General features: G+C 51.5%; 1 long non-coding RNA gene across 2 annotated transcripts in view; it reads right to left on the reverse strand.

Moving 5' to 3' along the window:
• The window catches only part of LOC134928791 (uncharacterized), a 45,917-nt gene that overhangs the window by 14,741 nt on the left and 14,636 nt on the right, over positions 1 to 16,540 (reverse strand). For both annotated transcript variants that reach the window (XR_010178014.1, XR_010178015.1), the window contains exon 4: positions 4,723 to 4,796. This is a non-coding gene — a long non-coding RNA (uncharacterized LOC134928791). The remainder of the gene's footprint in view (positions 1 to 4,722; positions 4,797 to 16,540) is intronic.

Consider the following 16,540-nt stretch of genomic DNA (forward strand, 5'->3'; position numbering starts at 1 on the left):
CAGGTCCGGAGACTTTATTCCTGGCAGGCAGTCTGAGCCCTGTGACAGACTTAGGTCAGAGAGCAACAATCGGAAATCAACTTTCATGGTGACTTGTTATCACAGCAATCACAGTAGGAGTTAGTTTTTGTAAACAATCTTCCCCCTTCCTCTACATTGCCCCCCCCCCCCCCCCCCCCCCCCACACACACACACACACAATGGCTGTAGCTGCTCGAGAGGAGAGCGCTGGTTTCTACAGCACAGAAAGAAAAAAAATTGCATTTGTTTTAGTAAAATGTCACTGTTTCCAAATTAGCACCTTGTACCCCGATGGGTATTAATTTATTTTTTAGTTATTCAGGGAGACATTTACTAAGCAGTGATAAGAGCGGAGAAGTGAGCCCGTGGAGAAGTGCCCATGGCAACCAATCAGCACTGAAGTAACATCTATAATTTGCATACTATAAAATTATACATAGCTGCTGATTGGTTGATGGGGCAACTTCTCCACTGGTTCACTTCTCCGCTCTTATCACTGCTTAGTAAATGTCCCCATCAGTTAGTTCTTAAGTTAACTGTAAGTTTAGATGTTTGACTGATTTGTTGTTAGGTTTATTGTTAGTTTTCAGGTTGATTGTTAGGTTTGTTTAACCTAAGGTGTGTATTCCTGTGTGACAAAGAGCTTACTAATGGAATTGTTAGGGTTCGAGGGGCATGTCACTGTACTGGAAGTGAGGCAATATGGAATTGCTTCCGTACTTTGGTATCCACTGCTGCAGCTGAGCTGGAAACATAATTAATGTGAGGAGCAGGGGGTGGGTAGTCATCATGGCTTGACCATGATTCAGATTCCGAGGTGGGCGCTGCTGTATCCGCACTAGCGTCTGTGGCCTGAGATGTGGCTGCGATGTTATGCAAATGTTAGTTTCAGCTCTCCCCTTGTTCACTAGCGTGCACCAGAGTGTGTAGACACTGAGATGCTCACTTTCTGCCCCCATTTAGGCAGTAGCACCGCCGGTAGATCTAGACATTCTTCCATATGGCATACCTTCCAACATTGGGAGAAGAGGAAGAGGGACACTATGCCCGCCCAAAAAGGGGCATGGGCTATAAAAAGGGGACATGACTTCGCGGGAGTGCCACAATCGTGAGCCACGCCCCTGTTTTTCGTCACTATGGCGGCATTGCCAGTGCTCTGTGAGCTGCTGGCATGCCCCCCTGTCCCTCCGTCTCTAGTGAATAGACACTGTGCGCATGCCAGGAGCCTCCCAACAACCCCCTCCCCCTTCCACCGCGGGACATTGCGGCCCGCGAGTGGGACAGTCCCAAAAAAACTGAACTGTCCCGCGAACATCAGGACAGTTGGGAGGTATGGTATGGGCACCTATGGCAGGTGCAGTGTCTCCATATGAACATGGTCTCCGTGGAAGCGGCTATGGATCTGAGAATGCAGATCACTTTCAGTTACACACCCACGACATTCCCATTACATGCCCACGTGGGGGATCCTTTTGGGTGATTCTCCGTGATGCAAGGGACAGCTACACAAATTCATACTACATACTTCTCCAAAATATCAAGATTTTAGTGTGTCTTAAATTATAGGGTAAGGCATTGCTACCAAGAAATTATAGGCCTAATTCAGACCTGATCGCTCCTCTGCATTTTTGCAGAGGTCGGCGATCAGATAGCCGACACCCATAGAGAGTGAAAACCTGCCCCGTGCAAGTGCATGGTGCGCCGTGCGAAAATTTTGCCAAACAGCGGACATCTGCAAATCCGTTCACCACTCACTCACCATGGAGTGATTTTTCCAGTCTGTGTGTAGCCCAGGACCTACTACTACAGTGCGATAGAGTCAGGCTAATCGGGGCCAGAGCTGATGTCACACACCCTCCCTGATAACACTTGGCCACGCCTGCGTTTTTCCGGACATTCCCAGAAAACGTCTGGTTACCACCTACAAACGTCCGCTTCCTATCAATCAGCCTTTGTTCGCCTAGCGATAACAAAAAACACAGGATTTTTTTTCAGTTTGGACTCGCGCCTGCGCATTGCGATCTGTGTGCATGCGCAGTCATTCGATAATGGCCGCTGTGCGATTTCGCACAACAGCGATCAGTTTTCATATAACAACAATTTCTTTACAGACCAGTTTAAAAGGAAAACAAATTTAAAAGCGTGTGATGCACGGGACTTTATGTTCACTTTCTGGAGAATCACCCTTTTGTGTTCCCTCCAGGCCACCTTCCAATCACCCCCCAGGAACATCCATGGCTTTGCCTCTTGTGTTCTGGTACAAGCTTTTCTTTATGCAATAGCGCATTTGTGCATACACCTGTGCACCATAGGGTTTTCCAGATTATTTTACATGTGCGCAGTGGCAAATAATCGCTCCATTGCACGAACATCGCATTGCATGCAGACAGTGTGCGTCTGTGAATCTGGTGCTATAGCATAGCCGCATCGGAGCAAAGATGAACAGGGCTACATCTGTACCTGTCTGTCAGTGCCACAGACACTTACCGGGAAAATGGCGCCGATGGCATTTACCCAATTATTTGTACATGCACAGTATCATCGCTGGCAAAAATAAATGTTTATAGCCTCCCCTATTCATCAAGAGTTTCTGCCGGTGATTGCATAGGGGACCCGGTTTAACTCACATGGCAGCGGTACACGTACATCTCAGAATGGCAATGACACAAAAGTTATTTTAGTAAATAACGCTCAACGACTGGCTGTTATCACTACGTAACATTTCTAATGGCTTTCTCTCTGATTGGCTGTATCATTCAGTGACATTTATAATGGATCTCTCACTGATTGGCTGTATCATTCAGTAACATTTTTAATGACTCTCTGGCTGTATCATTCAGTAATTTATATAATGGTTCTCTCTCTGATTGGCTGTACCATTTAGTAACATTTATAATGGATCTCTCACTGATTGGCTATATCATTCAGTAACATTTTAATGACTATCTGATTGGCTGTATCATTCAGTAATTTATATAATGGTTCTCTCTCTGATTGGCTGTATCATTCAGTAACATTGAATCGTTCTAGGGCACTAATATTTAGGGTGTCTGTGGAATAATTCAAATACATTTCCTGTTATATTCTATGAGTGTGGATGTTATTGTTGGCAAGACCTGGTGAATCTTGCCTCCATTGGAGCTACTGCCAGGCACCCTGATGTATATGTGCCCAAGGGATATACAGTAGTAAAAAGGTCACAGTGTCGACACAACAATGTTGACAGTTACAATGTAGACATTATGGTTAGACTGCAGGGGGAGGTTAGGATTAGGCTGCAGGGGGCAGGAGGCTGGGGTTAGGCTGCAGTGTGAGGTAAGGTTAGGCTGCAGTGGAAGGTAAGGGTTAGGCTGCAGTGGAAGGTAAGGGTTAGGCTGCGTGGGGTGGGTGGTTAGGGTTAGGCTGCAGGGGGAGGTTAATCAGGCTGGGGGGGAGGTTAAGGTTAAGCTGCGTGGGAAGGTTAGGGTTAGGCTGCGTGGGAAGGTTAGGGTTAGGCTGCGTGGGGAGGTTAGGGTTAGGCTGCGTGGGGAGGTTAGGGTTAGGCTGCAGGGGGAGGTTAATCAGGCTGGGGGGGAGGTTAAGGTTAAGCTGCGTGGGGAGGTTAGGGTTAGGCTGCGTGGGGAGGTTAGGGTTAGGCTGCGTGGGGATGTTAGGGTTAGGCTGTGTGGGGAGGTTAGGGTTAGGTAGCGGGGGGAGATTAGGGTTAGGTTGCGGGGGGAGATTAGGGTTAGGTTGCGGGGGGAGGTTAGGGTTTGGCTGCGGGGGAGTGGCGGCATTTTATGGGTTAGGCTGCAGGGAGTGGGAGGCTGGGGTTAGGCACTAGAAGGAGAGTTAGGAGTAGGGATTAGGGATAGTGCCCAAATACTGCCCTGAATACTGGAGTATCAGAGGTCTGACTCGGAAGTCACAGTCACATGACCACCGGGATCCAGAAGACACTGCTGCAGCTGCTAAGAAAAAGGTATGTCCCTGCTGGGCCACCGGGACGCGAAATGTCAACGTGTTAGAATTGGGGTCAACTTTGGCAGCTGCAAGGAAAAGGCATGTCCCTGCTGGGCCACCGGGACGAAATGTTGACTCGTTAGAATTGGGGTCAACTTCGACATTAGGACCATGTCAACAACGATATGACGACTGTCTAGATTTCATACCACCTTCAATTAACAGACCGCTGAGTTACTGATAAGTAGACCAGTTCTCATTGGGGGGGACCTTAATGTGAAACTGAATGACAACCCAAAAAAAGAAAACAAATCCTGAAGTAGGAAGCTTATTACCACAAGATATGGAAATTAAAAAGTCCAGTGCTCATTAAAAGTTAATCTTTCTTCATACTGTGATAAAGAAGTCTCCGGAATCGGAACTCATACACACCCTTAGATCCCCACAACCTCAGGATACGACTATCAGGATACGACAGCTGAGGCTTTAATCTCTTTCTACATATTTACAGTCTATATTAGTCATTCCCAGCTATAAAATTTATACTCGGATACACTCCCTACATATACATTTAGTTTGCCGCCCACACAGCTAACACTCACTTAACCAAGCCCTGCAGCAAAGAATTCACGTGAAAATGAGAATGGGACCCACCCAAAGCATATTTTCTTTTCTTAGCCTCTCCTTCAACATAATGAATTAATGATACCCACACTCACATTCCTTACATGTTATTCGATACTAATGCTTTTGCCTTACTTGCAGCTTATACTGTCAGTCCCGCGTCCAGACAAGTGATGTGTAATGAGTACACAAATGTTCTAATAATGCATCTGTATAAAAATATAAACACGGATCAATAATTGGAAATGACCAGTTTCAATCATGGACCAGCGGGTGATGATAAAAAACCTAAGCAGGTGCTCTCTTATTACCTCACTCATTACCTCACTTACTTTATCCATGCCGCCATGTATGACGACAGAGTTCTGAGTACTAAACTTTCTTCAGACGCTCAGTTGCATAGACTGTTATTGTTCCACCAGTATAAACAGCGCATACGGCCCCTAACTGCCATGTTATGGACTGTGGTGAAGATGTATGAAGCAGTGAAAAGAGTGGAGAGAAGTGAGCCAGTGGAGCTGGCTCGCATAATTTTATAGAACGCACTTGATAAATGTTGCCATGGGTAACTTCTCCACTGGCCCACTTCTCCAGTTTTTTCACTGCTTCATATATCAACCCCTGTGTTTTAAAAAGGACAGGAGCTGATTGGTTGATACTTTGGGCAGAATGCAAGACGCATTGCATTGTGAATGCAATGCATCTCGCCACTCATCGCAAGCATGACGGCGTTTACATACTAATGACGTATGCTTGAAAAAAATCACATAGGGCAGCTCACATGATAAGAGCTGTCCTTTTCGAAAGAAGGACTTCTAAGTTTAGGACCCAGGAGGAAAGACGGATAGAAGTCCTATGGATTTCTATAGGGTAACGCCATCTACAGATGGAGTTGCCCACTTCATCAAAGCTCTGGAATAGATCGCATTTTGGAGCTTGGTGCATATGCGGTAAGTGGCAAAACATCAGAAAATTCAATTTTTGGAGGTTTGCATGCATTTTCAGCATTGCTGCATCCTGTCCCCTATCTTTCTCCACTTTATCTCTCTCCAAGATTTGATACATATCCCACATAGTACTGTAGAATTAGGTGCGGAAGATCTGTACCTAGTGTATCAAATGCCTATCTTTGGCTGCACAGTATGTGTGTCCATCAACTATATACTGTAAAAGGTAGTTTTACTATACAAATTAGGATAAATTTTGAGTTGGACACAATTACTTTTTTGGATGCAGCTGCTGTTTAGCGTGTGTGCCTCACATTGCATGCGCACCTTGACAGGAGATCCATACGCAGCCATATTTCTCTGTCTGTGTCAACTGGGTGACCATTTTGGGAACGCATGCTAGACGTCCGTTTCATGGGAGTGTCATGGGTGTGTTTCCAGACACGCTATTCTGAGGCATGTGTATGAAGTAAGAGACGCAGGTGATATGTCCATGATCTCATGGGAGTGTCAAGGGTGTGTGACCAAACGTGCTATTCTGAGGCGTGTGTATGAAGTAAGAGACTCGTGTGAGATATCTGTCTCATGTGAGTGTCACGTGTGTTTCCAGACACGCTATTCTGAGGTATGTATGATGTAAGACACACAGGTTAGATGTCCGTTTCATGGGAGTGTCACGTGTGTGTTTTCAGACACGCTATTCTGAGGCGTGTGTATGTAGTAAGACACACAGGTTAGATGTCTGTTTCATGGGAATGTCACGTGTGTGTTTCGAGACACGCTATTCCGAGGTGTGTGTATGAAGTAAGACACACAGGTTAGATGTCCGTTTCATGGGAGTGTCACGGGTGTGTTTCCAGATGCGCTATTCTGAGGTGTGTGCGTATGAAGTAAGAGACTCGGTGAGATGTCCGTCTCATGGGAGTGTCACGGGTGTGTTTCCAGACACGCTATTCTGAGGCGTGTGTATGAAGTAAGACACACAGGTTAGATGTCGGTTTCATGGGAGTGTCACGGGTGTGTTTCCAGATGCACTATTCTTAGGCATGCGTACGCACAGGTTAGATGTCCGTTTCATGGGAGTGTCACGGGTGTGTTTCCAGACGCAATATTGTTAGGCATGCGTATAAAGTAAGACACACAGGTTAGATGTCCGTTTCATGGGAGTGTCACTGGTGTGTGACCAGACACACTATTCTGAGGTGTGTGCATGAAGTAAGACACACAGGTTAGATGTCCGTTTCATGGGAGTGTCACTGGTGTGTGACCAGACACGCTATTCTGAGGTGTGTGTATGAAGTAAGACATGCAGATTAGATGTCCGTTTCATGGGAGTGTCACTGGTGTGTGACCAGACACGCTATTCTGAGGTGTGTGTATGAAGTAAGACATGCAGGTTAGATGTCCGTTTCATGGGAGTATCACTGGTGTGTGACCAGACACGCTATTCTGAGGTGTGTGTATGAAGTAAGACATGCAGGTTAGATGTCCGTTTCATGGGAGTATCACTGGTGTGTGACCAGACACGCTATTCTGAGGTGTGTGTATGAAGTAAGACATGCAGGTTAGATGTCCGTTTCATGGGAGTATCACTGGTGTGTGACCAGACACGCTATTCTGAGGTGTGTGTATGAAGTAAGACATGCAGGTTAGATGTCCGTTTCATGGGAGTATCACTGGTGTGTGACCAGACACGCTATTCTGAGGTGTGTGTATGAAGTAAGACATGCAGGTTAGATGTCCGTTTCATGGGAGTATCACTGGTGTGTGACCAGACACGCTATTCTGAGGTGTGTGTATGAAGAAAGACATGCAGGTTAGATGTCCGTTCCATGGGAGTATCACTGGTGTGTGACCAGACGCACTATTCTGAGGTGTGTGTATGAAGAAAGACATGCAGGTTAGATGTCCGTTCCATGGGAGTATCACTGGTGTGTGACCAGACGCACTATTCTGAGGCGTGTGTATGAAGTAAGAAGCTCCTGCTGCTGATTTATACAGTAGTTAGCACCCTGCATGGGGCTGGTGTGAGTGCCAGTACTAGTGATGGCAGGTGCAACTATAAGCATGAAGCCATAAAGTTGCTCATGTCAGCATAAGGTGGAGGATCCGGCTGCAGCGGCTGTCCAGGCTTGAGCCTGCTTTGTGTGCAACTCAGAATCAGGCAGTTTATTTGTTTATCTAACCAGGGAACAGTGTTCCAGATTCAGTGGTGGGCGCTATGTCATTGGCAGACGTAGAGGAGCGATGTTTTGCTACTGCACATGCGCCAAAGCATATGCCAAAACGTGCTTTGAGAGATTACCGACGGCATATGTACAGAGAACTTATTTGCAATGTGAGTGACAGGTAGTCATTGTTTAGGGAAGAGGGTTCTAGATAAACACAGGTTTGTTGGAGAGGCCTCCACATGTTAGGTGAGGTTCTCATTCTAAGCCAGCATAGGATTACTCAGAGATGGATGGTGCGACTGATGTGTGCCTTATGTTCCTGACGTGAGACGCGGGCAGGGGGCGTCTCTGTGCACAAGATAGCGTCTGAGTCATTAGCATATGTTTGCAAGTCCACTGCATATGAAAATGCAGCTGCACATGCAACTGCATGCATCTCTGTATCATGCCCAGTGTCACCACAGCCAGATCGGTCACAAGACCAGAGGATATAGAGAATGTGCGGTGTAATAGATGCTCGGCCAGTGGTTGTGGCAGAGGGGATGTAGTTATGTGACCGGCGGTCTCACAGCACCTCCCCCTACATCCCGCCCCCTGAGAATCCTGACAGTCGTGTGTGCTGACTAGCAGGGACGCATACCCATCCCTGGCAGAGTATGAAAGCCCCAAAAGGTTATGTGCTTACAGGCTCACACTGGGGGTCATTCTGAGTTGTTTGCTCGTTATTTTTTTTCGCTACGGAGCGATTAGTCGCAAACTGCGCATGCACAATGTACGCAGCGCGCCTGCGCCAAGTAAATTAGCACAAAAATTTGGTATTTTACTCATGGCGTAACAAAGTTTTTTCATCGTTCTGCTGATCGTAGTGTGATTGACAGGAAGTGGGTGTTTCTGGGCGGAAACTGACCGTTTTATGGGAGTGTGCGGAAAAACGCAGGCATGTCAGAGAAAAACGTGGGAGTGTCTGGAGAAACGGGGGAGTGGCTGGGCGAACGCTGGGCGTGTGTGTGACGTCAAACCAGGAACGAAACTGACTGAACTGATCACTATTTGTGAGTAGGTCTGGAGCTACTCAGAAACTGCTTAGAAATTTCTATTTGCAATTCTGCTAATCTTTCGTTCGCAATTCTGCTAAGCTAAGATACACTCCCAGAGGGCGGCGGCTTAGCGTGTGCAATGCTGCTAAAAGCAGCTAGCGAGCGAACAACTCGGAATCACCCCCACTATGTAATTCCATTCTGGATCTCCATTACACAGAATAGTGTGGTACATGTGCTCAGTAACTCTGTAATTACATATTCACACATAAAGAGGGAAAAGCCATTTGGAAATACATTTAAGGGTATAAAATGTTCACAGAGCTCTTTCCTTGTTTAGAGGAGCTTTTCAGGACTTTGCAACAGTAAAACATCATCTTGCTATAAAGGTGCATACGCACTTGCTGAGAAAATGAACAACATCACACATTTTCACCATTCCGGAGCGATGTCGTTCACTTTCTCGGCAACTGTGTATGCCGGCGACAACAACCGATTTGCGGCCCTGCGGGTCACTAACGACCATCGCTGCAGCTCAATTTGGACTGTCGTCCAAGAGCTGCCTGCACGGCCCGGCTCCTGCTTGACGTCTCTGAGTGATATGAACGTCAGAATGCTCAGTGTGTATGCACTGCCGCCGACCGCCTGGCCCGGGAGGGGGAAGTACTAGGCGACATCGCTCATAGAGCACGTCGCCTAGTGTGTACCCAACTTAGGGGTCTGTATACTTAGCCTTGGATGGAGATAAAGTGGACAGAGATAAAGTACCAGCCAATCAGCTCCTAACTACCTTGTCACTTTCTGGGTTTGAAAAATGACAGTTAGGAGCTGATTGGCTGGTACTTTATCTCTGTCCACTTTACCTCCATCCAGTGCTTTGTAAATAGATCCCTTAATACCCATGTTATTTTTTAATCAGTAAATACAAACAAACTCCTGAATTTTGTGTCATTGATTTGCTCATATCGTGCTTGGTTCTGCCAATTAGGTCGGTTTTCAGCTGGGTCTGATTGTTACTGTGTCATAGACTAAATATAACTAAATATACATGTTCGCGTCTCATTATTATCACCACCGCCTACATTTGACATCGGCAGCGTCATGTGTTGGCTTGGTGGGTATATAAGGTGTGCGATAGGCCGTCTGCACACATATCACTCGTTGCTATCATGGGTAAAAGGGGCGATTTATCTGAGTTGCAATAAGGGATGATTATCGGCTTTCATGCCAAGGGTGGCGGTATTTCTGTAACAGCGCAGTCTGTGATCTGTTCTCGTGCTGCTGTGGTGAAGGTGCATAGTGACTGGCAAATGGCACCATTGTGAATGACTGATGTGGAAACTGCGGAGCACCACATGCCATTGATGTGAGAGGTGAACGTCGGCTACGAAGGTGCGTAAGGGACGGCTGACACGCTACAGTGGAGCAGCTCACCATCACAATGGACCTGGGGGCTACCAGACGTGTGTCTAAAGCGATAGTTCAGTGAACATATAGCTGCTGTCTGTGCTGCACACAGCGGTTACTCTGGCTATTAGCTGGTGGTCATAGTAATGTGATTGACCATGTAGGAACAGATGAGCCAGATTAGGATGTGTACACGCAGTACCTCATGGTTTATGTACAGCTCCAATGTCTGCGGGTTGGCACAGGCCATGTGTTTGGAAGCCCTACTCACTTCCTCTGTCTGCAGCTAATATATGTTGGGGGTAACATAAAATTCTTACACATTTACGCCTATGAAGAGTTGTACCCACTTTGTGCTTAAACTTTGAGGGGCTAAATGATTGATGATGGGGCGTGCATTAGTTAGTAATATAAAGACTCTTGTATGGGGGGCAATGTGTTTTACAGCTGTGTGCGGGCAATGTGTTATACTCCTGTGTGGGGGCAATGTGTTATACTCCTGTGTGCGGGCAATGTGTTATACTCCTGTGTGCGGGCAATGTGTTATACTCCTGTGTGGGGGCAATGTGTTATACTCCTGTGTGGGGGCAATGTGTTATACTCCTGTGTGCGGGTAATGTGTTTTACTCCTGTGTGGGGGCAATATGTTATACTCCTGTGTGCGGGCAATGTGTTATACTCCTGTGTGGGGGCAATGTGTTATACTCCTGTGTGTGGGCAATGTGTTATACTCCTGTGTGGGGGCAATGTGTTATACTCCTGTGTGGGGGCAATGTGTTATACTCCTGTGTGGGGGCAATGTGTTATACTCCTGTGTGGGGTAATGTGTTATACTCCTGTGTGGGGGTAATGTGTTTTACTCCTGTGTGGGGGCAATGTGTTATACTCCTGTGTGGGGGCAATGTGTTATACTCCTGTGTGGGGTAATGTGTTATACTCCTGTGTGGGGGTAATGTGTTTTACTCCTGTGTGGGGGCAATGTGTTTTACTCCTGTGTGGGGGCAATGTGTTATACTCCTGTGTGGGGGCAATGTGTTATACTCCTGTGTGGGGTAATGTGTTATACTCCTGTGTGGGGGTAATGTGTTATACTCCTGTGTGGGGGTAATGTGTTTTACTCCTGTGTGGGGGCAATGTGTTATACTCCTGTGTGGGGGCAATGTGTTATACTCCTGTGTGGGGTAATGTGTTATACTCCTGTGTGGGGGTAATGTGTTTTACTCCTGTGTGCGGGCAATGTGTTATACTCCTGTGTGGGGGGCAATGTGTTTTACAGCTGTGTGCGGGCAATGTGTTATACTCCTGTGTGGGGGCAATGTGTTATACTCCTGTGTGGGGGTGTAAGGATGTGCCCTGTGGGCACATCCATGTTGTGGTCCCTAGCTGGGGACAGCGCTGGGGCAGCTTGTCTGTCCCCAGCGCGGAGTGTGCGGCGGCGGGTGCCTGGTGCAGGGATCGGATGTTTCCCTGCACCAGGCTGTCGGCGGCGGAGAGCGGCGCGGCGGCGCTTTAAACTTGGCGCCGCTGGGGCCGCCAATGAGAAGCGCCACCCGCGGCTTTTTGAATCCGGCACCGTCCGCGAGCCAATCACGGCTCGCGGGGCGCCGGCCAATCAGGAACAGGCGCGGCGAGCCAATCGGCGCTCGCCGCGTCATAGGCCCCGCCCCCGGCGTCTGACGTCAGACGCCGGGCGGGAGCCTGAAGGGGAGGCCGCGCCGAAGAGCGGCAGAAGACACGGGCGGGAGTGGACGAGAGCGGGCGCGCAGAAGAGCGCGAAGAAAGAAGATGTCCAGCGGCGGTTGGACGCGGCGCGACGACGGCGGCGCCGCTGGCCAGGACGGGCCAGCGGCCGAAGATTGAAGAAGAGCAGCGCCGGAGGGGTCACCAGGGGTGGGAAGCAAAGGGCTGCCGAAGCTCCCCCCTGGTGCCTCTCCCAGCGGGTCAGGTAGGCCCTTATCAGGCGCCCCTGTACCCGCCCCTCCCTAGACCACCGGGTGTTCGGGCAATAGGCCCGTGGGCACAGTCAGGCCCTCCCGGCCTGTGGGCATGTAGTCGGGCCCTCCCGGCCCGTGGGCATTTGGTCGGGCCTCTCGGCCCGTGGGGGCACATAGGCAGGCACTAGGCCTGGGCGCAGGTTGGGCACTAGGCCCATAAGTATAGTCAGGCCACCGGCCTGTGGGCGCAGTTAGGCGGGCATTAGGCCCGAGGGGCACGGTCAGGCACTAGGCCTGTGGGAGCATTAGAGGGCATTAGGCCCTAGTGGATTTTGGCCAAATAGGTACGATAAGGTGACCTTGGGCACAAGGCCCAGGTCACCCAACGGGCAGCAAGGTAGGCGGGCGCTAGGCCCGTGGGCAAAGTCAGGCCTCCGGCCTGTGGACAGTTAGGGGGCGCTAGGCCCATCGAAGCAGTGTTTTCCCCGAAGTGAGTAAAGGTGACACTGGGCGTTAGGCTCAGGCCACCCTGAGAGTACGGTAGGTGGGTGAGCTGTGCGGTCCCCACTACTGGGTGTGCTGAGTCGGGTAGATAAAGGGACAGCACCGTTTTATGTTGTAACTCCGATAGTGTGATATATGTTGTTACCGTACAGGGCAAAGTGTATGTGTTGTGTAAGTTGTGCATAGTTGTGTTGCACCACACCCACAGAGCTAGTTTGAGGGCTCTGCTGTTGTAGATAGTATAGGGTGTGACACTAGGTCAGAGTTAGGCCCTGCACGGCTGTTTCTCTTTGCCTCCTTACAGGGACCTGTAAGTGGAGAAGATCGGAGTGTAAGACTTGTGACGGTGAGTAGCATCCGTGTACGTCTGTCCCTTGTTTGTCCCCGAGCGCCGGAGTTAGGATTGCTCACGGACGTGAGAATCCCTTTCATCACACTACGTGCGAAAGCGCGAGTGTGTGAAAGCTGGGTAGCTGAGGCTTTGTGCCAGTGATGACCGTTCACCCAGCCGGTGAAGGTCGCAGCCACCCCTGGGGTATCCCCTGTTCCACCGGAAGCAGGGTCGATACCCCCTTTAATGTAGACCATTCTCTCCTCAGCTCGGTCGTCGGTCAGCTCCGAGAGGGAATCGCCGTGTCCGGATCCGAGTGAAGATTTCCAGGTCCGTTGAGGGTTCCGGTACCTGAAGGTGAGAGCGAGCGGCGCCTGGTGAGTACCGAGTCTACACCTGCACGGCAGCAGGCACCACCACACGCACTCGCAGGCCCCCCACCACCTCTCACACTTGGCGTAGTCGGCAGGATCAAAGAGACCGGATCACGGACACGATGTGGAACGCCACCAAGAACACCTCCCTGCGGACGGCTCCGGAGAAGACTCACCCCCGGACGTGTGCGGACCAGAGCGACTGGGTGACGGTGTCTGGGGAAGACATCCTGAAGATGGTGCAGCGGTCGGTCCAGCGTGGAAAAGAAGAGCGCCGGGAGAAGGGGCGCAAGAAGGCCGCTGTGACGCCCTGCAAGAAATGTCGGCAAACAGGTCACTTTGCCGACGAGTGTACTTGGCGAGAGACGTCCCCAAAGAAGGTGGTCCAGGAAGCGGACCGAAGACGTCAGAAGGGCCAAGCGAAAGAGTCCTGGTGTTTGCTCTGCGGAAACTACGGGCATGAGCACAACAGTTGTCCCTGGGACGAAGAGTTGAGCGAAGACGAGGTTGATTCCCGGTGTGAAGGCTGTGGAGATCCCCGACATCGGCTCCTGGAATGTCCATGGACGGAAGACAGGACGGACTACGAGGCCACGGTGAAGCAGCTGACAGAGTCTCGTCAGCAGCTTTGGGACCGGGTGGCTGCAGAGCCTGTGTGTGCGCTCTGCGAGGCGAGAGGACATGCGCTTCCCGATTGTCCGTGGAATAAAGACCGGATGATTGCGGATGGTCGCGCCCAGAGATGGGAGGAGGAAACCAGGGAAATGGAGCGGAAGGCCTTGCTTGAAGTTAGTTCGCAGGTGCCCATTTCCTCTGAGCCGGAACCAACGGGTGAAGATTCCCCAGTGAAGGAGGTGGACCAGGAACCCGTCTTGGAGAAGGTGGCAGTGGCCCTCCCTTGTTGGAAGTGTCGACGACCAGGACATGCGGCCAGTGAGTGCCCCTGGGAAGATGCCGCAGACCTACTCTGTCCCAAGAAAGTGACCCCAGTAAGGCAGAATCCTTTCCCGCATGAGGCGGAGGTGGACGACTGGGAGGTGAAGAGGCCACGCTGCGAAGAAAAGCGTGAAGACCCAGTGACTGAGACGTCCGGAATCTCCCCGCGATGGAACCGTCCACGACCAGGACGTGCGGAACAGGAGTGTCCTGGGTACCAAGAGATGCCAGCGGAAGCAAAGGAGTACGCTGAGGAAGTAACTATGCCAGCGGAAGCGAAGGAGTACGCTGAGGAAGTAACGATGCCAGCGGAAGCGCAAGAGTACGCTGAGGAGGAAAGTAATACCCCAGTCCAGATATCGAAGGAGGACTCGGACTACGGTGAGCTGTCCGCCGACGAATCCCTCCCAGAACAGATGGAGGACGACTCTGGCATCGGAAGCGCCGACGAGAGTGACTGGCAGGATCGGGTGGAGTCATGCTCCCAGTTGAATGCCCTCCGTGAAGAGGAGGAGATAGTCCTGGAGCAAGAGTACCTGCCGGGAGTGCCGAGATGGACCGACGTACGGGGACAGGACTGTGATGCCGTGGGAGGACCCGTTCCAGAGGAAGAGACAGGACCTTTGGAGATGCCCCACGAGGAAATTCGACATGTGGTGGCTGTTGCCCGGGAGGAAACGGATGCCCCGGAGGATTCCGCTGTTGGGTGGTGGTCGATACCACACCCGGAAGACAGGGACGAAGCCACAGACGATATCGGAGGCCAAGAGTGGGTGACTGTTGTCCCCGTGGAGGAAGATTCCCCTTGGTGGCCAGCGTCAAGCGACCGTGAGGAGATGCCCCTTCCCCAGAGGATCCACCGATGGAGGTCAGGAGGAACGAAGAAGAGGAACCCGGAGCTGGAGGTGGAAGGATGTGGGGTCACAGCCTGTCCGGGCTGGACCCTTGAACACAACCTCGCCGGAAGGACCTCGGAATTCCCTGACCCGCGGACAATGGAAGTCGTGAGGAACTTTGTAGGGACTACAAAGGAAAAAGGGGGGGGAAATGTAAGGATGTGCCCTGTGGGCACATCCATGTTGTGGTCCCTAGCTGGGGACAGCGCTGGGGCAGCTTGTCTGTCCCCAGCGTGGAGTGTGCGGCGGCGGGTGCCTGGTGCAGGGATCGGATGTTTCCCTGCACCAGGCTGTCGGCGGCGGAGAGCGGCGCGGCGGCGCTTTAAACTTGGCGCCGCTGGGGCCGCCAATGAGAAGCGCCGCCCGCGGCTTTTTGAATCCGGCGCCGTCCGCGAACCAATCACGGCTCGCGGGGCGCCGGCCAATCAGGAACAGGCGCGGCGAGCCAATCGGCGCTCGCCGCGTCATAGGCCCCGCCCCCGGCGTCTGACGTCAGACGCCGGGCGGGAGCCTGAAGGGGAGGCCGCGCCGAAGAGCGGCAGAAGACACGGGCGGGAGTGGACGAGAGCGGGCGCGCAGAAGAGCGCGAAGAAAGAAGATGTCCAGCGGCGGCTGGACGCGGCGCGACGACGGCGGCGCCGCTGGCCAGGACGGGCCAGCGGCCGAAGATTGAAGAAGAGCAGCGCCGGAGGGGTCACCAGGGGTGGGAAGCAAAGGGCTGCCGAAGCTCCCCCCTGGTGCCTCTCCCAGCGGGTCAGGTAGGCCCTTATCAGGCGCCCCTGTACCCGCCCCTCCCTAGACCACCGGGTGTTCGGGCAATAGGCCCGTGGGCACAGTCAGGCCCTCCCGGCCTGTGGGCATGTAGTCGGGCCCTCCTCGGCCCGTGGGGGCACATAGGCAGGCACTAGGCCTGGGCGCAGGTTGGGCACTAGGCCCATAAGTATAGTCAGGCCACCGGCCTGTGGGCGCAGTTAGGCGGGCATTAGGCCCGAGGGGCACGGTCAGGCACTAGGCCTGTGGGAGCATTAGAGGGCATTAGGCCCTAGTGGATTTTGGCCAAATAGGTACGATAAGGTGACCTTGGGCACAAGGCCCAGGTCACCCAACGGGCAGCAAGGTAGGCGGGCGCTAGGCCCGTGGGCAAAGTCAGGCCTCCGGCCTGTGGACAGTTAGGGGGCGCTAGGCCCATCGAAGCAGTGTTTTCCCCGAGGTGAGTAAAGGTGACACTGGGCGTTAGGCTCAGGCCACCCTGAGAGTACGGTAGGTGGGTGAGCTGTGCGGTCCCCACTACTGGGTGTGCTGAGTCGGGTAGATAAAGGGACAGCACCGTTTTATGTTGTAACTCCGATAGTGTGATATATGTTGTTACCGTGCAGGGCAAAGTGTATGTGTTGTGTAAGTTGTGCATAGTTGTGT

The sequence above is a fragment of the Pseudophryne corroboree genome, chromosome 5 (genome assembly GCF_028390025.1).
Source record: "Pseudophryne corroboree isolate aPseCor3 chromosome 5, aPseCor3.hap2, whole genome shotgun sequence".
In the NCBI taxonomy this organism is placed as follows: Eukaryota; Metazoa; Chordata; class Amphibia; order Anura; family Myobatrachidae; genus Pseudophryne; species Pseudophryne corroboree.